General features: G+C 36.2%; 2 long non-coding RNA genes and 3 other non-coding genes across 7 annotated transcripts; all 5 read right to left on the bottom strand.

Moving 5' to 3' along the window:
• Positions 1-615: 615 nt before the first annotated feature.
• TRNAA-AGC lies at positions 616-688 on the bottom strand. Its single transcript has one exon. It is a non-coding gene; the product is annotated as a tRNA-Ala (tRNA).
• On the bottom strand, positions 659-2,315 carry LOC113284185. The gene is made up of 3 exons (XR_003327977.1): positions 1,177-2,315; positions 951-1,091; positions 659-844 (listed from the first exon to the last, which is right to left on the bottom strand). It is a non-coding gene; the product is annotated as an uncharacterized LOC113284185 (long non-coding RNA).
• Positions 2,316-8,889: 6,574 nt separating this feature from the next.
• On the bottom strand, positions 8,890-14,844 carry LOC113284186. 3 transcript variants are annotated; one of them, XR_003327979.1, is made up of 4 exons: positions 14,615-14,844; positions 13,818-13,864; positions 9,978-10,109; positions 8,890-9,020 (listed from the first exon to the last, which is right to left on the bottom strand). It is a non-coding gene; the product is annotated as an uncharacterized LOC113284186 (long non-coding RNA). The 3 variants fall into 3 exon arrangements; XR_003327978.1 differs by lacking the exon at positions 8,890-9,020 and having other exon boundaries at positions 9,713-10,109; XR_003327980.1 differs by lacking the exons at positions 8,890-9,020; positions 9,978-10,109 and having other exon boundaries at positions 12,342-13,864.
• On the bottom strand, positions 13,374-13,460 carry LOC113285055. Its single transcript, XR_003328566.1, has one exon. It is a non-coding gene; the product is annotated as a small nucleolar RNA U36a (small nucleolar RNA).
• On the bottom strand, positions 13,656-13,747 carry LOC113284773. The gene has a single exon (XR_003328387.1). It is a non-coding gene; the product is annotated as a small nucleolar RNA SNORD96 family (small nucleolar RNA).
• Positions 14,845-22,005: the final 7,161 nt, after the last annotated feature.

Genomic DNA, 22,005 nt, shown 5'->3' with positions numbered 1-22,005 from the left:
GGAGCACCATCTGATGAGCTATGGAACCAAGTCACTTATCCTAATGAAGAAAAGTACGATGAGACATGCGATATGCCTTGAGGATTTACAGTTGTTGAGGGAAAGTAGATGCATTTGCTTATCTATATCAAGTCGCTTTGAAGCTTTGGAAACAGGCAAGTAGAGCAGAGACGAATACTTGTTCAGAGATGTGTCCAACTACGTCATAGAAAGTATAGCTTTGGCTTTCATTAAGTATTAATCTGCTTTACATTTGGAGCTTTGTATCTTTTTGCGTTACTTCTCTATCTTGGAAGTGTGTGGTGAGACACTTAGCTCAGATGTTCTTTGTTTGCAGTGCAAGTGTTTTTGGAGTATCAGCAGAATCTATGAAATGTTCATACTTCATACGACTCTAGAGGGAACAATGTACCAACAATACATCTGTTGATGCAGAGACACTTGTACTCTCAAGGGGAGATTGCATGTGAACTATCCCCACTCTATACTCTCTTCTTTTGCTGCATACTCTCTTGTCGTCGAAAGAACCTGGTGATCATTCGTCTGTTGAGATAGAAGGATAAACAGTTGCAGCATCTTGTTGCAAGCAAGTACAAAAAAAAAAAAAAAAAATGTTGGAGAAGTGGGGCATCGATCCCCATACCTCTCGCATGCTAAGCGAGCGCTCTACCATCTGAGCTACATCCCCGACGTTGGCATCTGTGGAAAACGTTTGGATTTGTTCTTTCCACAAAATAAAGGACCCCTTCCTCCTCGTCCTCATTTCACACAATGCTGGAAGCAATTAGCCGCGTCAAGAACAAGCGAACCCGATTCACAATATGGCTAAACAGCATGTCTTGTACTATACAAGACTAAAAAGCAAAGTTAACATGACATTAACGGCAACATGCTTATGTATATGTGATATGATAGACAGAAATTTCAAAACAGCCCAGTTCAGGGACCACCTTGATGATTTGGGAATCAGTAAGCAGCATAGTGAGCCGGTCAATCGCCAAGCGCCAACCAGTAGGGGGCAATCCGTAATCCAAAGCCGTACAAGATGTTTCGTCTAATGTCACTGTCTCCTCATCACCAGATTGTCGGTCCTGAAATCACATTCCCATTTATTAGATAAAAACAGGGGTGCAACTTAACAAACGTAGAAGATAAAGATGATGAGTATACACGCACCTTTAACTGTTCGGCAAAGCGCTCACGTTGTTGTACCGCATGCAGGATCATTCAACTTCGTATATGCATTGAAGATGAATTAATATAAAATAACATAAAGACAATATCCATGATAGCATGAAACACGTACGATCTATGCCACTTGGCCAAGGGGCTCATTAGCCGAGGATGGTTAATGATAAAGGTTGGATTAACAAATGTCTCCAAGAAGTATCCAACAAGCTGCCATCAGAACAATAAAAGAAAAACCTCAGCGACGCTCTTTTGCGATAAAGCTCAAAAAAGAAGGTATCGTAAACCAATTTGAGATGCACAACAACTCAGGTCCTTGATCAAGCACGCCCTCTATGTTTCAGCTTGGATCTGAAGATATTGATCCCTACTGACAGGTTCTTCCTTTCAAAGTATACATGAAAGCCGGCTCGCGATAGATATCACTTCTAAATAGGATTACCATCCAGATTCCACTATATTATACCTTATCCAACATCCACGTTGCTGTTTGAGGAAGGTACTTGACATCAGACTTGATGCACGCATCCAACAAATACTTGGTGGTTGTATCGCTTGATAGATCCTTACGAGTTTGTCTCCTTATGGCTTGACGCTTTGTTCAGCATCCTCTTCCGAAACAGATCTTGGTTCCAAAATTTTTTATATTCTACACGTTTCCTTTCCTTCACCCCCGCTGTCAGACCCTTTGAATAAATGTGTACGTCCAAGTACAAATATCAATATCGTTTTACAGCATAGTCACGACCAACTTTAAAAGATACCAACTTCAAGCAAGAAAAGAGAGAGGTTGGTGATCGCTTAAATCTTATTTTGTCAATGAGTCATCATATACAAGGGCAATAGGGCATAACCATCGTCAAACTCATGATCCAAAGCCAACTTTCTCCAACCTCCAGTAAAATCCCTTCTATCTACAATGAACAATTTCTCATACTCCTTACCTTTTTCGTTCTCTAACGGTCTAACCACATATGCAATGTCTCTATGGTTAATTGTTTGTTGCAGGTTTCAATTGGAACATTTTAAAGGAAGTTAACATATATAAGAAGAAAAATGAATTATCAATGTTCTTTAATTCCACATAAGAATGGAGGTTTGGAGAATATTTACAACTACGGCGCCCAGATGACTCCAAATAAACTCTCGATACACTTCAGTGCAGTCTTTGGCTCGTAAACTTATAACATCAGATGTAGTTATAAAATTCTCCAAACCTCCACTCTTGTGTGGAAGTAAAAATAAAAAACATCAATAATCCGTTTTTGTCTTCTTATATATGTTAAATTTCTTTAGAATGTTCCAATTGACTTATGCAACAAACACTTAACTGAGGAAGCACTAAAAATGTATTTAGAAGATGAAGAAGGTAATGAGTATGAGACAAAGTTTACTGGTGGTAGAACTAGTTCTAGTGGAAGTTGTGTTAGTCATTATTGTTCTGTAACTATAACTGTGTGACTGTAACTGTTTGTCTAGCTGTCACTCTACCTGTCATTGCGTGCTGTCAAGATGAGCTGTCACTCACACGTGTCTTACATTGTTTGGTCAATTGTATGTGTGGTTATCTGTCTCTGTAATGAGAGTATTAATCTCTCTCTGAGTCCTGTCTGTTAAAGGTAACTTCATTTTGTGAGAAACATTAATCATTCTATCTTGGTATCAGACTCAGAAATGATAATTTCTGAGGGATTCGATGCAAATTTTTTCGCCGTTAATGGCTTCTTCTGAGCTCAATCCTTCATCTACAGACGAGTGATTCTTTGTTTCTGTTTCGATTTCTTGTTATCTTCATCACTCGATTCATTGTGTTTCTCAGTAGCTCATTTCTAGATCTAGTGTCTTGATCTAATTTCTTGAATAATTCTTTTCTTGATTGATTCTTGTTTATCATCAATTGCTCTATGGATCCTCCTAAATCAATTTCTAAGTATCCTCTTCATCAACTGGCTAATATCGTTACTCAAACTCAAAGAGGATAATTTTCTTACTTGGAAATCATTGATTCTTGCTCTTTTAACAAAATTCAGAGCTACTAATTATCTTACTGGTACAAATGTTTGTCTGCCTCAACACATTGCAGCTGCAATCAATCCTGCCTATATGTTGTGGAAAGATGAAGATTCAACAATCACACTTCTTCTCTATTCTACAATGTCAGAATCTGTTGTTCCTTACTTTGCTGGTGCTACATCTGCTTTTGTGTTATGGATGAACATTCAAAATCGCTTTTCACAAGTTTCTGCTACACATACCATTCAGCTACGCACCAAATTGCAGTCAATTCGTCTTGGAAATGGATTTATCACAACTTACCTCTCTGACATCAAAAAAGTTGTTGATGCTTTGGCTGCTGCAGGATCTATTGTCAGTGACAGTGAAATTGTGGTAACAACCTTATCAGGTTTGAGCTCTTCATTTGATGCTTTCGCTATGTCTATTCGAGTACGGTATCCACTAGATCTCAACTAGATCTGCTTCTTAGTGAAGAAATTGTTATCTCAACTAGATCTAAGTATGTCATTGTCGATACTGAGAATAAGGCTTTTCTAGTTTATAACAATCACAAACCTTCTCAATTCAATTCATATCCATCATTTAATTCATTTCGAAATCCTAATTCTGTTATGAGAGGTGGACATAGTCCTAATTACAGAGGCAAGAGACCTTTTAATCCATCATATAGAGGTCCTTCTCATTCACAGTCATTTCGATTTGCTGCTCCAACTTTTACCTCAGTTCCATCTCCTGCATCTATAGTCTCTGGTGCAAAGATTTCATGCCAAATTTTTGGTGATGCTGATCATTTGGCTCAAGAATGCTAAAATAGGTAAAACTTTGCATTTCAAGGGAAGGCACCACCAAAGAATTTACAAGCTATGTTGGATGCAGCTAACATTTTTGGTGAGAATCCATAGTATGCTGATAGTGGCGCAAATCATCACATAACTAATGATAGTTCTGCTCTTGAAGATTACACTGCCTATGATGGATATGAGTATATTCAGACAGCTAATGGAGAAGGTATGGCTATTCATTCTACTGGTATGTATCTTTACCTACTTCAGCTAAGCATTTTACTCTTCAAAATGTCTTCCATGTACCAATTAACCTTTATCAGTTCACCAATTCACCACTGATAATCATTGTTCCATCACTTTTTCTCCATCTGATTATACTGTGCAGATCTTGAATCTGGGAAGATTCTGCTGCAGGGCCCTCATGTTAATGGATTATATCCAATTAACTTTCACCCACAACCTAAAGCTCTCCACATCAGTAAAGCTACTTTAGCTATCTGGCATCACAGATTAGCTCATCCATCATTTCAAACCCTACAAAAAGTGTGTAAACAGTTTGATTGCAATGTAATAAAAACACCACTCTTTTGTGAGTGCTGTCAATTAGGAAAATCTCACAAGATTCCTTTTAGTATTTCCACTACTAGTACTTCTAAACCTTTAGAGATTTTACATATGGATATTTGGGGCCCTGCTCCTGTAATGTCAAACACTGTATATCTCTACTATGTTAATGTCATTGATGATTTCTCTAAGTTTTGCTGGTTATTTCCTCTACAAGCTAAATATGATTTCAAGACTACTTTCTTTGCGTTCAAAACTCAAATAGAAAATCAATCATCTACTAAGATTGTTACCATCAGAACTGATGGTGGTGGAGAATTCATTAACAAAGAAGTTTCAGCTTTTACTCAACTCCATGGTATTCAACATGAGTACACTTGTCCATATACCTCAGAACAAAATAGTGTTGCTGAAGCTAAGCACGGGCATTTACTAGATGTTGGTAGAACCTTTCTTATATAAGCTAATCTCCCTGATTCATTTTGGGTTGATTCTTTCATCACTGCAAACTATACTATTAATAGACTTCCCACTAAGAGCATTTTATCCCCATTTGAGAAGTTATTTGGAAAAACCCCTAATTACTCTTTTTTGAGAAGTTTTGGATGTGTGTGCTATCCTTGGTTAAGACCTTACACTTCTCATAAGCTTGCTCCAAGAAGTGCTCCTTGTGTGTTTATTGGATATAGTTCTCAGCAAAAGGGATATAGATGCTTGGATCCCATCTCTAGCAAGTTATATATCTCAAGGCATGTGGTTTTTAATGAAACTGTTTTTCCTTATGCTTCCATAGTATCAGTTCCTACATCTACCTCAAATCTATGCTATGACAACTTTGCAAAGGAATTTCCTGCTCCAGCTTCTAAGTCTTCAACCACTCAGTCTACAGATATTACAAGTACTTCTTTAGACTCAACTGTACTACCACTTTCAGCACCTACTGCTTCTTCAGTTTCTCAGCAACCACTGGTTCAAAATGAGCATTCCATGCAGATTAGGGGTAAATCTGGTATTGCAAATCCTAAGATGTACTTTGCTACAAAACATCTTCTTCCAGCAGCTTTACTTAGTCCTACAGCACATATCACTCCAACTTGTTTCACTTAGGCTATCAAAATTCCCAAATGGAAGAACTATATGGAAGATGAGCATACTGCATTAGAAAATGCTGGTACTTGGTCTCTTGTGAAACCTGAACCTGGTCAGAACATTGTAGGCTGCAAGTGGGTCTACAGAATTAAATATCATGCAGATGGTTCTATTGACAAGTTCAAATCTAGACTTGTGGTGAAGGGTTTTCACCAACATGCTGGTTTGGACTACAATAAAACATTTAGTCCTGTAGTAAAACCAACCACTATTAGATTTCTTCTCTCTTTAGTTGTCTTGTCCATTTTGATTGGCAAATTCACCAATTGGATGTGAGTAATGCATTCCTACATGGAGATCTACAAGAAGATGTTTTTATGGAGCAACCTCAAGGCTTTGTTGATGCTGATAAGCCACATTATGTTTGTAAGCTTCATAAATCCATTTATGGCCTCAAACAGGCTCCAAGGGCATGGTATGACAAGCTTTATCAGATTCTTGTTGCAATGGGTTTCAAGCCTTCCTCAGCAGATCAATCTCTCTTTGTTTAGAAAATTGGCAAACAAAATAACAGTTCTACTTGTTTATGTACATGATATCCTTCTGACAGGTACTTCCTCAACTTATTGCACTGAACTCATTACAGCCTTAAGCTCTCATTTTCCCATTAAAAATGTGGGTGCTCTCTATTATTTCTTGGGCTTGGAAGTGCAGAGGAATGACTCGGGACTTTTTCTTACTCAAACTAAATATGCTCTAGATCTTTTGGATAAAACACAAATGGTTGGTGCTAAGCCTTGTTCTACTCCAGCCTCTTCTTCTGGAAAGTTAAGTGCTCATGATGGAACTCCTCTAGTCAACGCAACTGAATTTAGATCTGTGGTTGGTGTTTTACAAAATACTTAACTTGGACTAGGCCAGAAATCAATTTTGTTGTTAACCAGGTATGTCGGTTTATGCATCAACCTACTGATGTTCATATGAGTGCTGCTAAGAGGATTTTGCGGCATGTCAAAGGTACTATCAATCATGGTTTGCTCTTTACAAAAGGACTTCAAACTTTGCAAGGGTTCAGTGATGCAAACTGGGTGGTTCTCCTTATGATAGGAGATCTACAATCATCGCCCTTCTTTGAGTGGCTGATAAGATGGTTAATTGCAAGAGAGTGCTCCTGAGAAGCCTCTTAAAGATAATCTTCTCCATCCCCTAAAAAGCTAAGATGTGTTGTACAACTCCTTAAGAACAAAGAGAAAGAGAGACCACCCTATATTCAACTTCAACTACCTCCTGCATCAGAATGCTTCAATCATTGCAGGCCTCGCTCGGGCCTTGTCAGCAAACGAGAAAAGTCACAAAAGCTGAAACATTTCAACCAAATAACACGGGTTATCCCCTTGCTCCAAGTCGTCTGGATTTGATGGAAGCGATGGACCTTTCAAAATGCTAGCTGCACTTTTAACAAATGGAATACTTTTGAGGCATCCAAATTGAGTTTTCGGTTTTCCAAACCAAAAATCCTAGACTCATTGTGAATTGGTCCAGCAATTTGTCCAGCGTGACTCAAGAATGGGACACAGGTGCAAAACCCTGTCGCATGCTAATCCTAGGGCATGACTAAGGGGTGGGATCTGCGGACCCAAAAACTAGCCCCCACTAATTCTTGGATAGACCTCCCTACCCCGGAATTAGCAAGGGACAGATCTCTGGAACCAAGGGTCCACCATACAGGCCACACGAGATAACTAGTGAATCTAGCCCGGCTGCTTCCATAAATCATAATGATCTCTTGCATATATATGTCAACTTTTTAAGGAAATTTCTCAAACTAAACATAGGATAATTGAGCTCCCCAAAAGTTTCAGTAGCCAAGTGGGGTGGAGATCACTGGGGTAAAAATCCATCAACTCTTTATATTGCGCTCCTACATTGACCGAGCTGGGTCCCGCAGACTATCCCGACTCTCACAGAAACTGACTTCCCAACCCATGGATTACCAGGGGGTATTTATGGGTGTGAGTCCCTTCCGTGAGGGTCGGGATAACCTGCGGGACCCAACTCTTGGCCTTTATATTATTTTTGCTCTTTATATGATCTCAATTTATCCAGAGAGACAATAGAAGACTAACTCAAAGGCATATTTACAAGTATTCAGAGAGACAAGAGAAACTAACTCAAAGACCAGGCATGATTCCAACAGAGTAATATTAATAAGATGGAGAAGGCCAAAATAAACAATCTTAGAACTATGTTAAACTGGTTCCTAACAAAATTTTCCTTCAAAACAGTTTATTTTGGTCAGTTCCATGACAAGCTTACATCAATCAATTTTCCCATTCCCTTAGAAAAATCCAACAGCATAACACCATAATCCAAGGTATAAGGATAGTACTGCAACACACACAATATACTAATAGAAAAATAACAATAATTCTACGTATATCAAGAATTGGTCCGGAAACAAATCACGACAGACAGCCTTGTGAGTCCCCTACGAAGACAAGCAGTGGATGTACTTTACCCACAAGGGTTGTGTGTGTCAGAAGTTTTACGAAACCGACTCTTTGGTAACCAAGAATTATTGGTAAAATAATACTCAATGCTAGTCTAATCACTAAAAAAAAGGCACCAATGCAAGGGGTATAAGGTGTACGTGAAAAACAAAGTTTGAGTTACACCAAGACCACGACATGAATGATGATTATTCAATAGCGAGGACACTTGGTAAAGTATTATCATTTAGTCATCTTCGGACACAAAGTTAATACCAAGGCGACCTATTTGCTTTATAGATGACAGGGGACAAGATCAAAATGTTATAATGTTGGAAGTCTAAGAATTAGTTTTGCAGTAAGAATTACTACCAGCTGCAGACATTGTATCAGTGCACAAAACCGTCGCAGACTATTCTAATTGATGAAAAAGATCCAAAAAATGGTATGCAGTCAGTAGGAGGGTATAATTGGTGAAAAGGATACACAGATATTGTATGCAGTCAGTAGAAGACTAGAAATTTGAAAACAACAACACTGATGATCACCTAGCATTGTCTTTAGGCTCATATCAAGTTTTTCCAAAATGTCTTTCTTTTGTTGATTATCTAGCTAGCGTTGTTGTATCTAATTGCATGTCAAAATGTCGTTCTAAATGAATTTAACCTGCACTTTCAATTCTCATGCAATTTTATATTGATGTGTGAAAAATGAAAATGATTCAGCATACTGTTACAGTGAGTTTATGTTAGGCGGAGTTAGTAGACAAACTGGGACTGAATTAAACCCGTTATCTGTGGATACCGCATCACTATGGTTGTCTGGCCGCTACCATTTGACAAAACTAATCACAATTGGTTTTCAATTTCTGCATCATTGGTATACATAGCTGCAAAGAAATCATACATGGTGGTTACTTCCTTAGCCATTTACTCAATGAATAGCCAATCCTTTAGCCTTACTTACAGGTTTCTTGGGATAACCATAAAAGGAGCCGAGGAACTCGATCTCTAGATTATCTACAACATAAGTAATAATTGTGTGATCATTCCCCTACACTGATGCATGATTTTCACCTTTAAATGGTCTCTTCAAGCCAAAATCCGAAACCCCCTGAAAGTCCTACAGGTGGGACTATGCAGGAATTGGCAAAGCCGCACGAGGAGAAAGTATCCTCTAGCTTAGCTTTTAGGCTCTAGATTTAGAAATGAAGAAAATGTCAGGTTTATGTGCTAGACACAACTTGTTTAGGTGAGGTTCAGTTGGTTTAGAACCAATGCCGTGACCGTTCCAAGATAGTATACTAATCATGGTGCTAAATGAAGTACACAACAATCCAAAAATAACACAGAACAGCATGTTCTATGATACTAACTAAGCTTGTCTCAAAACCAAATAAGCAAACATTTTATTACCAAGGGGGAATACGAATCTAAAATTATGACAGCATAGCATACCTACAAGCTAACCAACATGCATGCGAAGAAAGTCAAAAAATTTATCACAAAGGGTAAAAACAGGTTATCTATGTTTAAGAGAGTAAAAGATACCTATAAGCAACCCAACAAGGATGTCATCAAAATCAAGCTTCTAAATATCTAGAATAGTAAGGGTGTAAAGCGAACCCTTCCAAGTTAAATTTATCACCTAAAGCATAAACTTAAAATATGGACAATGCCAAACAATGGATTCCAAGAGAACTAACTAAATGGACAACCATATAGTCATACATAAACTTCAGAGTTTCGAGAAATATGAGAAGCAACAGTATAAATTAGCATGACTAGAAAAGCAGTTTGAGAACAATACGATTAATGAGGAAAAAAAAGGGATTAGTATGAGTTACCTGGGGTTCCTTCATCTGCTACACATTTCTCGATTCTCTCCTTAGCCTCGATTAATTCTACTTCATTTTCTGACATATGTGTAGTAGACTTCTGTTTTCTCTAAAGCTTATATCAACCAATGTTTCCATTCCCTTTTAACAAAATCCGACAGAAAATATCAACTTCTTCACTGCAATATAATACTAACAGCAAAACTACGATCAAAAACAACATAACAATGGAAGCATCAAATAACACAAAAGTAAGACTAAAGGTCGATAAAATGAGTTCATATGATAAAATGTGAGATGGAGTTAGTAGACAAATCAGGACTGAATTAAACCCGTTATCTGTGGGTACCGCTTCCCTATGGTTGTCTGGCCGCTACCAGTTGATAAAACTAATCACAACTGGTTTTCAATTTCTTACGTAACCTTCACACTCAATAGACCCAATAAATGTCATACTTTTACAGTGAATGCAGCAATATTGGCTCATATCAAGTGTAATTTTGACTCAATCACTGTAGGAAAATAGAATCAATTGAATCTATAATAAAGAGAAGAATAGATATTCAAAAGACACCTCATATATTTGAATCATAGATTTTTTTTAAGAATGAGAGCTAAATCTACTGAACAAGGTTAAGCGAAACTGTATGTAATATTAGCCGAAGTGCACTTAACAAAAAAATTAAGATATAAAGCCTACATTCCTTGGCCTGAGATGATCCATGGCCTCTTAGCCGTTTTTTGGTGTCCGTGGATCATCTCCGCCAAGAAATATTCTCAAAATCAAGAGAACCTACACCCTCACACTTTTTAAGCACTGTGAAGGTCACACATAGAAAGATATAAAAAAAACATGGTCGGATAACTGAAATTTTGAAGGCAGAGAGAAGCTGTAGAACTACTGAGATAGGCATTGCGGGACTAGTAAAGGCTTTATAGTTACATTGGTGACACAACTTATGGAATAGCCACTTAGCCTTTCTGATTTCTTAGGATGACCATAAAAGAATGGAAAGAGGAACTCGATCTCTACATTATCTACGACACAAGTCCTAGACTGATGCATGATTTCCAACTTTAAATTGTCTCTCCATGACAGTCCCAAACCCCCTGAAAGTCGAACAGGTGGGAGCATGCAGGAATTGGCAAAGCCACAAGCAGAGAAGTAGCCTCTAGCGTAGCTTTTAAGGCTCTAGATTCAGAAAAGAAGACAATGTCTAGTTTATGTGCTAGGTGCAGCCTGGTCAGGAGAGGTTCAGTTGGTTTAGAACCCTGTACAGATCCAAGAGATTATAATCATGGTGTTAAATGAAGCAAGAAGACAATCCAAAATAGCACAGAACAGTTCATAAGTCCTCTGATACTAACTAACAAGCTTGTCCTAAAAGCAAATCAGCAAGCATTTTAACACCAACGGGGCATACGAATCTAGAATCTAAAATTCTGAGAGTATAATATACCTACAACCCAACCAATAAGCATGTGATGAAAGTCAAGCAAATTATCAGAAAGGGATAAAAAAAGAGTTACATATGTTTAAGAGAGACTAGAGAGTAAAGCATACCTACAAGCAACCAAACAAGCATGTCATCAAAATCAAGCTTCTAAATATCCAGAGTAGTAAGGGTGTAAAGCAAACCCCAGTGTATAAGCTATCTCAGGCATTCAGAATTGAATTTTCCATTTTCCAAACTCAAAAAGCTAGACTTACCAGGAATGGGATCCAAAGGCCTAAAAACTTGCCCAGTACTACTCTCGGGACTCAGAGATGAAACCGATGGACCCAAAAACTCGCCCCACTAATACTAGGATGTTACTCGCCACCCCAGGATTAATAGAGGTGGTCTTTGGGACCTAACTCCAACCTTTGGATCACGAGGGACAACTGGAGGAGTCTAGCACTCCTCCAATTGAAGTAATTGATTTTATAAGATCTTAAATTACAGGTATCCATCTAGAGAAACATACAAATACACCAACTTAAAGACCAGGTATTGTTCCAATGTGAAATCATTACTTTTGTATTTGACAATGCCTGATCAGTAAGATTGTATCTCTATTACCTGACTAGAGACTTAAAATGCAAATTCACATATAAATATTTCGGTTTTTAAAGATTGTATTTCTGTTAGAATTAACAAAAATAACCCCAAAGCAGTTTATTTTTGTCAGTTCCATGACAGGCTTATATCAATCAATTTTTCCATTCCCCCGACAAATCCAACAGCATAACACCATAAACCAAAAAGTAAACACACATAGTATACTAACAGAGGGAAATAATAATCAATGCTAGACCAATTATTAAAGTAGCCCATTTATTAAAGTAAAAAGGCCCAATATAAGGGATATATAGGGCGCACACGAGAAACAACATTTGAGCTACACCAAGACCTCATCATGAATGATGACTATTCAAGAGCAAAGACGCTTGGCAAAGCATTCTCTTTAGTCATCTTCCGACACAAAGTTGATACCAAGAAAACCAATTTGCTTTATAGATGACAGTGGACAAGATCAAAATGTTACAACGTTGGAAGTCTAAGAACAAGAGTTGCATAAAGTAGACATTAGTAATTGCTAAAAAAGATGTATCAGTGCTCAAGCAGTTGTAATAGATGCAAAAATTGTATGCAGTCATGGAATGTAACTACCCGAGCTTACAAACATCAAATCAAGGCATCATGAGCTAAATAGCTTGGTTCCAGGTTGACCTATTTGCTTTATAGATGACATACAGATGTGCATAACATTTAATAGATGGAATGGTGCTTCAATTATAAAATAAGTTGACATACAGAACTGCAAGCCTGCAACTGCTAGCCTTACTGAGGGCTGTGTCCCACAGTTTGTCTTGCATGATCACAGCAGAAACAGCCTAAGGTAAAGCTTGCATTTTGTAATGAAAAAACTAAACAACACATACAAAAAAGATTATGCATTAAAAAAATGTGAGATGGAAATAGTAGACAAATCGGGACTGAATTAAACTCGTTATCTACGGATACCACATTCCTACGGTTGTCTGGCCACTACCGATTGAAACTAGTCTCAACTGGTTTCAATTTCTGCATCATTGGCATACACAACTACAAATGAATACATAGCATAAAAGAGAAGACTAGATATTCAAAACCAAAACTAATGATTGTCTAGCATTGTTAAACACTTTAGGCTCAATATCAAGTACTTTGAAATGTTTTACTTTTGTTGTTATCTAGCTAGCATATTGTTGTATCGTATATGTTATGTAACCTCAAATAAAAATACACTAATTGCATGTCAAAATGTCAAACTGTAGATTCAAATGAAAATCTTTTCAAGTAATTTATACCGATGTGTATGAAAAATGATTATGACACACTATACTGTTGTAGTGGTAGCAGTCCTCCAAACTATCAATAATGGCTCATATCAAGAAAGTCAACCATTTTTACCTTTTTAGCTTCATAGATTACTATCAGAAGCACGGGTATTTTGTAATTGTAGCAAATTATATGATCATAGACTAAAACACTAGAGATGTACTCATAATCTAACAGAAATTCAAATTCAATAATTAAAAATGTAGCCAGAATTTTTAGAGGTAAAACCATCGATATAACCAAGCAGGACAGTTGAAAACTAAGCAGTTTGTTACTGGTCGCCAATAAAATTAAGAATGTGAATAACGAAATTAAGACCTACAAGCCTCAGAATTGCAGAATATGTCACCAAGGCATTAAGCCATTCAGTCCCGAAAGATGGTGTTCTTTATAATTCTATATCCTCATATGCTCTATATCACAAAACATGTAACTAAATTACTGAAAAATCATGGCATTTTGCAAACTGAGATTCTAGACTGACCGCTGCAAGAGAGAGGCCCTTGGTAAGTCTAGAGTTTTCCATCTGATCTGCAAATAAATAACCCAAAACTCTTATCCATCAGAACAACATAATAATGGAAAATCTATAACAAAACATCCAAAAAAGAATAAAAGTTGATAAAAGTGAATTCAAATCACAAGTGTGAGATGAAGATAGTACACAAACCGGGACTGAACTAAACCCCTACGGTTGTCTTTCCACTACCAATTGAAACACAAATCTCAACTGTTTTTAAATTTCTGCATCATTTTGGTATAAGCAACTGCAAAGGAATCATACATAGTCTTCACACTCAATAAACCAAATAAATGCAATATTATCATAGAAACACAAAATTTAGTACAATCTGTATAGTTATAGCAGGAATATACATAGGCTCATATCAAGTGTAATTTTGACTCAATCACTGTAGAAAAACAAAATCAATCTGAAATTCATCATAATAGAGAAGATTAGATATTCAAAAGATACCAAATACTCTTGAATCATAGATTTAGATAAATGATTGCTTATACCACCAGTTCACATTGAGGTTTTTATTACTATGATTCAAAAGATGGCACCTAATTCATATTATCTATCTCTTAATCAAGAAATCAGAGAGATTGAATTTTATGTTACCCCACTAGAGCCCTCTCTCTTTCTAATCACTGCCCAGAATCAAAACCAGCAAAATGTAAGAAAATCAATTTGAAAACAGGATTCTTACAATTGAAGCATCTTCAAAATGCATTTGACTTAAAATTAAAATATAAGCCTACATTTCATGGCCAGACCTGATTTATGAAGACATAATGGCCTCTTCAACGCCATTAGGTGTTTATGGATCATATCCGCCAAGAAATATTAGGGCATCAAATTCACAAAAAATGGCACCAATATCAGATCTTTTAAAAGCATGAAAATCTAAGAGATTAAACTTTATTGTAAATGCCTTCCACCATCTAATCACAGACAGAGTGAAATGAAACAAACAAACACAATGTTTGGATCATGGACATTTTGAAGTTCTTGCTAGGCAGAGAGAAGGGGAGGGACTAGTGAAGGTTTTATAGTTAGGGTTTGTGCGAATTTATTATTTTACCCCTCCTTTTTCTTCCATCTTTGGACTTTTTGGATGGGTAAAATACCATCAGTATTATGAGATTCGGAGGCCCACGGTGTAGGTGCAAAGACAGTCCAATGACACCGAGACCATGGTGCAAAGACAGTAGAAGATGGGTCTGTGTTGAAGCTGCCGATGGGAATAAAAAAAAGACAGGGAAAATACTCTAATTGATGTTGTGTTGGGACTTTAGATCCTTCGCAACTGATTAATATGATTAGGAAAGAACTTTTGGGCATTCCTATTGATAAGCCAACTCAGGGAACTAAACAACTACAAGATAACCAGGACTTGATCAATCTAGATGATTTTGATTGGATTGTCAAGTTTGATGCTTCTTATAAAGATCATGATAACTTAATGGGTTTTGCTATTTCTCTCAACAATAAATCAGGAGGAAGTTGTAAATTCAGAGCAGGCTCAGGGTGGGCGATCAGCCCACTAGATGCAGAAGCTAGGGCCTTTCAGCAAGCTCTAATGTGGATCAAAGAATTGAAGCTATCTTCATGCTGTTTTTTGAACGACTGCAAGACATTAACGAATACAATCAATGGAGACATTCCTTCTCAAATCCACTAGAGGGTGCAAAATAGTGTGTCAAAATGTTTAGTCTTGTTTAATTCAGTTAGTAATGTGTGTTTTCTGTTTAGAAATATGAATTTTATGTTATCTCTAAATGAACTAGCGAAGGAGGCTAGAATTTCTAGAATCAAAAGTTTCACTACTGAAGCTTTAGTGTGTGAGCAAAGATCTCTGTTTTTTGAGAAGCTAAGAAAGAAGGATTTTCCTATCTTAAACTTTGTAATTCCTTGTGCAAGTTAATATATATTTTGGATTTGTTTATAAAAAAAAAAAGGACCCAAAAATGTGACTCTTGGTTATATATATATATATATAATACAAAAATTTACTACGAATATTTATCTTTGCTAGGTTTTTTTAGTAATGCAAACACCTAGTATGGGAAACATAAGAAACATCTTACATAAATAAAAATCCAAGGTGACCAAATTTGTGGTACAAAAATCCCACTCAAATGTTGGGATCCATTAAAACTCCATCGTAAACAAAATTGATACAAAAATCCCAAATTTTTAAAAATTGATACAAAAACCCCAAATTTAAATATTCGTTTCATCAAATTTTATTTTGGTTTCATCATAAAATTTGATGAAACCAACATTTAAATTTGGGGTGTTTGTGTTAATTTTGTTTTGATGGGGTTTTTGTGTTACTTTTGTTTTGATGCTCTGGGGTTATAACTCGCGGACCGTCTCTTAAAATTATCTTTAAAAAAGTCTTTTAAAATTTCCTGTTTCGCATGTGCAATTCTTGTAATACTTCAATATATATTTAAAAATATAACAACATATGTAAAATAATGCATATATCTTGTAATTATATTTGAATAATATTTTGTTTTAGTCGTTTGTTCAGTTTCTTTTTTGGAATGACAATTAAGTTTTTGTTATTATAAATATATAAAAATTTCTGAATTTTTATATTTGGTGCTAGTTTTCCACCCTTGCCTAATTTATATGTGCAAAAAAATACAAAAAAAGAGGCTTTCAAATTTATATTCTCCTTAGATCTTATATATGTTAAGGACGACTCTTGTTATCCTTATCGTCAAGACCTACACTTAGAATGAAGTAATTACTATTTTATTAAAAATAAAAACCAAAAAGAAAACACAAACACAACATAGGAAATAACTTACAACATAACAAATGGTTTAAATTAGGTTCACCTACCATCAATTGCTGATTTTGGGTTTCTCCAAATCACCAACTCCCTGCATCAACCACTGCGGTGAATAATAACGTAAGTTTGGAAAACTTGCTTGCCTCTTCAACGAGTATTGCAGGATCATCGTTCGAACTATCAGAACTCACCATCTGATTCATATTCACCAAAAGTAAACATGAGTCGGGAAATTTGTTTGCTTCACAATAAAACACAACCTCGGGAAAAATTCAGATTAGTCTAACAAACAAAGTTTAAATAAAATTTAATAGACTAAAAGTTTCTCATTAATTGCTTTGCATGGAATCATATGTTGGTGAGGGTAATACGTGCATATGGAACCCGTATACCAAAGAATATAAAAAATTAATAGAAACTCCAATTGAATTTCTTTTTGGTGCCACTGAAGAAAATGATTTTCTAAAAACATCATAGAGTCCTGTTGTGACGAGGTCACCCTCGTGACAGCTATCGTAAGGGTGCGCTTTCAGACCCTTGGATATTATATTATGGTGATGTACATATCTCGAAGCAAGTTGCTAGAATCAATCTGAGACTACTTTTACAGTGAAACAAGTCCCTATTTCTAAATGATGATTTAGCTTTCGAATTATTCAAGTATTTTGATGGAAAAACGTTGGTTGTGGCAGCGTGTGTTAACAAAAAATGGAAAAAAATGGCTGAAGATTAAAGATTATGAGAAATTATCTGTAATGGTCACTTTGATGATATTGGTTGTAGTACTCAACAACTTCGCTTGGTTGTTCCTGGTTTAGGTGGATTTCGCCCTCTTTTCCTCATTATGTGTGGCCTTTGTTGAAGAAAGAAATTTCATCATCTTCAGTTGCATCATTATCATCATCATCAGGTCCTCCATCAAACCCTAATTGGAGTAAAAATGATCTCAGCTTTTTACCATCTTTATTTTCGACTATTTACATGTACAGGATAAGTTAATGATACATGTATTTATTTTTTTTCTTCATCTCCCCCCTCTTACCTTCGGCTTTGGCTTCACCATAATTGTGAGACACATTGGTAGTTCATTTGGATCAGTCCATCCATTTTGTAATCCAAGTTTAATAGTGCAATACAGATTTATAAGTGTTGGGTTTGTATCTTGGGTTAAATTTAGATTGTTGAATGCAATAATGAAGATAGGGAATTCATGAGTCTAAACAATTTAAGTTTATGGATTTCATCATGCATAGGATATTACTTTGATCCATGGTTGTACCCTACTTATCTTGTTTTTAGCTCTCCATACATATATAGTTATTTGTATTAGTTTGAGCGCTAACGCAGTAATTTTTTTGAATGAATTTTACTTTTCCAAAAAAAAATTATAAGAGTGGTGGTAGTTTGCATGGAAGTGTGAGATTAGCTTTGCAGATATGCCTTAATGAATCATTTAATTAATTTGGATGTGTGACATCGAGGTCATGTTTGATACTCCCTCCGTCCCTAATATATAGGCGGAGAGGATGAAATCTCTTAGAATAAGAAATTGCATAGTTTTTGTAAATTAACATTTTTTCTCTTCCTGTTTTTACCCTTTGTCTTATTCTCAATACAATTTCCCATATAACATAAATAAGCTCATATATATATATGTCAAAAAGCGTCTTGGAATTAGAATTCTGCCTATATTATGGGACTAAGAAAATCTAATATTCTGAATATATAATAGGGACAGAGGGAGTAATAGGTATGCTTAAACATGATATCAAAAGTTCATCCCTATTAGGGCATATGTATCCACGTGCATGTATAAAACATGCAAAAAAAGAAGAAAAAAAATCATCGAAAAAAATTGAGAGAGTCCAAACACAAGAAAACAAAAAAAAAGAATGTTATTTTTCCAAACATAAAGAAAAGCAAACTATTACTATAATATATTTCATTTAGATAATATACTTTGTCGTGACAAGAAAGCTCACCAAAGTAAAATAGAAACAAATCAAGTTATAAGATCCACTATTTTTGCCTATCATTTTTAGTGGCGATCCCGAAAGAATTAGGAGCGACTAATTGTTAGAGCATTGATCGGTCGAACTCGCATGCGTTGCTATATCAAGCATGTTTTCCAATGTTAGTGATCAAAACTATATGTCTTGATTTCTAGTTTACTTATGACTAAGTCTCGGCCTAGGATAGTTAGGAATAGTTGAGCTCCAGACTCCATGGAGATTATCTTACGAAGACGAAGAACTACTCAAGGAACCAGTAGAACTTCATCCGAACAAAAGGTATGTGGAGACTTGAACTCATCTGTCATTTAAAAGTCTATCTATTCTATCTCCTACTCTTGAGACAAAAGTCGTATAAGTATGATAGTTTTCATACGTACACATTTGCTATTTCGAGACAAGTTTACTCGCCTATGTTTTTCTCGAAATATGTGTTGGTAAGCTTTTGCTTTAACCATTTTCATCTTTACCCATGACGAAAGTCATGATGACGTATAATAAGTTAATTACTGAGACATCAAATATCTAAAATCGGTAGTTTCGTGTACGTATAATACTTCCGATTATGAAAAACCCCCAAACTGAAATTTAAATTTTTTATAATCGGTAGTTTCGCAAATTTACGTTGCTACTGATTTTCAAAGTCGCCCCAAATACGATTTTTCTCCAAACTTATAACAATTTGTTTGTTTCATATTTTACAATCAGTAGATTAGCAAAATCGATAGTTGATAAAATAATTTATCTACCAATTTGATTGTAATCGAGAGTTTGGAAAAGAATAATGCGTCCGATTATTCAAGTTTTTTTTTCTAGGAACCATTGACTTTTCCAACTATATAATAGGTAGTCTATGTCTATATAAGTATTGGACTTCCGATTTTTACGTAATCTATAGAAAGGTAGCATCTCGTGCGTTCGATTATTATTGCCTAACTTGTTGTTTTCGTACGTATGCTATTGTAGCGGTTGATGACGATTATTATTTGAGGCCTGATTCCCTGCACTATGCAAACGATTTGGTATACTCATGACCACTCTTTTCTTTTCTTCAAATAATGTATGTTAAATGCTTATGCTTATGAGTTTTTTTTGTTATATGCGCATTTAGTCATTTGGAAGTAAGGCGCAGCAAAGGGATGTTGTATTAGCAAGGTAAAAGAGAAGATGTGTGTGGTAGTTCAGAACCGTTGCGTAAGCCCATTCAATTTGAAATGATCTGTGAGTGAGGTGGGGAGAAAAAGAGTCACGAGGGAAAGAATCATAAGTATGTAAGGAAGACAGAGAGGAAATACCGAAGCCATATAAAGAAGATTGGATCTCCATTTAAGGTTGTCTTCTATAAGCCCGAGGGTAGGAAAGTTAAAGAGTGGAAAATGTTTAAATTTGTTAATGGTTGTCACAACCGCGATGATCCAGGTGCTCTTATTGGACATGTAATTGTTGCGAAGTTAAAACCAAATCAAATGGAGACGGTGAGGTCTACGAGGATTTGTAAATCGAGTGCGATCTTTAGTAAAATTAAGGCGGACTACCCCAACAACTTGTCTTCTTTGTTTACTACTAAGTCGGCCCTAGCTACGATCAAAACGATGGAATGGGATGGTAGAACGGTCATGCAACAATCAGATTGGTTTGCGGAGTTACACGACTACACGTTGATAACAGAAGAAAAGGATGGTAAAGTGGTTCGTATTTTCTTGGCACATCCCGAAATAATCCAATTGGCTTAATGCTTTCATCAAATTTTTTTGATCGATGCTACTTATAAGACAATAAGACAAACAAATATAACATGTGTTGTTGAACATTTTGCTTGCCACACTTCGGGCAAAAACACGTTTACGGTTGCATGGGGTTTAATAGATCATGAGAACAATGTGAGTTTCATTTGGATGTTGGAGACAGTAAGGTCCATTTATAACGGGGATAATTTTCCAATGGTTATTGTAACGGATAACGATCATGCCTAAATGAATGCAATAGAGGTAGTATTTCCGGAAGCCCAAAACTTACAATGTACGTGGCACATTCAATGCATCCTCAAATTCAATCGTCATCATCATTTCCAAGCTAAAAAACCAAGGAAGGGTACCAACAGGTCGAAGGGAGGATGAGCGCATTAGTAAACTAACCGTGGAAGAACGAGAGGAAGAGAAAATGTTATTTGAAGAAAATTGGAAGGAAGATGGAATAATTTGGAAAATGTTTGTGAAAGCATGGGACAAAATCGTTTGGTCATTGATCGAGGAAATTTATGAAGATAACTTGAAAAAATCGTAGTAGAGTGCTATTCTGGAAAGACAAATGGGTTGGATATGCCTCTCTGCAGGTTTCTTTTAATTCCTTATACAAATTATCAAAAAAGAAGAATTCTTCTGTTATGGACTGTATTTCCGCGGAAACAACTTGGTCTTTGGTTTCTCCAGAAACTTGAATGAGCAGGAATTAGGAGAGGTAATTAATCCTTTTGTTACAGCTGTTGGGTGATCCTACTAGTATTCCGGTAATGATGAGGAGGAGGATGAGAGACAACGGATTGCTGAGGGAGGTGAATTTTCTATGGCAAATTGCTACAAATCCCTGGATGTTGATGGCTACCTTATTTTTCCTCATTAACAATTATGGAACTCTAAAATACCACTAAAGTTTCCTTCTTAGTATGGATTCTATGCTATAATGGTGCTCCTACACTTGACCATCTGCAGAAAGCTGGGAAATCAGATCATAGTAACTGCCTCTTCTGCAACACTAAGCAAGAAACTAACATGCATCTCTTTCTGCATTGTAAGGAACTTATAAATTGTGGAACTACTTTATCAGTAGCTTTGGAGTGGATTTGGTTTTTGCGGATTATGTTAAGGCAACTTTATGGGAATGGAGAAACAAGAAAGGTATGAAGTTGAAGCACAAACTGTGGTGTTTGCTTCCTTTTGCCATTTGGTAGACAATCTACGGTGAGAGAAATAATCGTTTATATGGTACTAGGAGAAGAACCTGGAATCAACTTGTGATTGTAGTGAAGTGTACTATTTTTAATTGGGTTAGACACACAAAAATCTTTGATGATATCTCCTCAAGCACCATAATTTGTAATTGGAATGTTGTATTTGCATGAGCTATTTTTAGCCATTTTTGTACTTTGTGAAGCCTATCTTTTAATTAAATTTACTTTTACTCATCAAAAAAAACTTGAAAAAATTTGAGGATAAATAAGACCCTTATCATATGCAGCACAGAAAGCAATAGGTATGACCGTGAGTGAAAACGCTAATCACCTCTATGACTGAACGAATAGGTATGAAAAATCAAAAAGCCAGAGGTAGTAGGGTTTTGGGTTTATAAG

The sequence above is a fragment of the Papaver somniferum genome, chromosome 5 (assembly GCF_003573695.1).
Source record: "Papaver somniferum cultivar HN1 chromosome 5, ASM357369v1, whole genome shotgun sequence".
Classification (NCBI taxonomy): domain Eukaryota; kingdom Viridiplantae; phylum Streptophyta; class Magnoliopsida; order Ranunculales; family Papaveraceae; genus Papaver; species Papaver somniferum.
The sequence above is the reverse complement of the archived record's forward strand: the minus strand, read 5'-3'. Positions and strand labels throughout refer to the sequence as shown.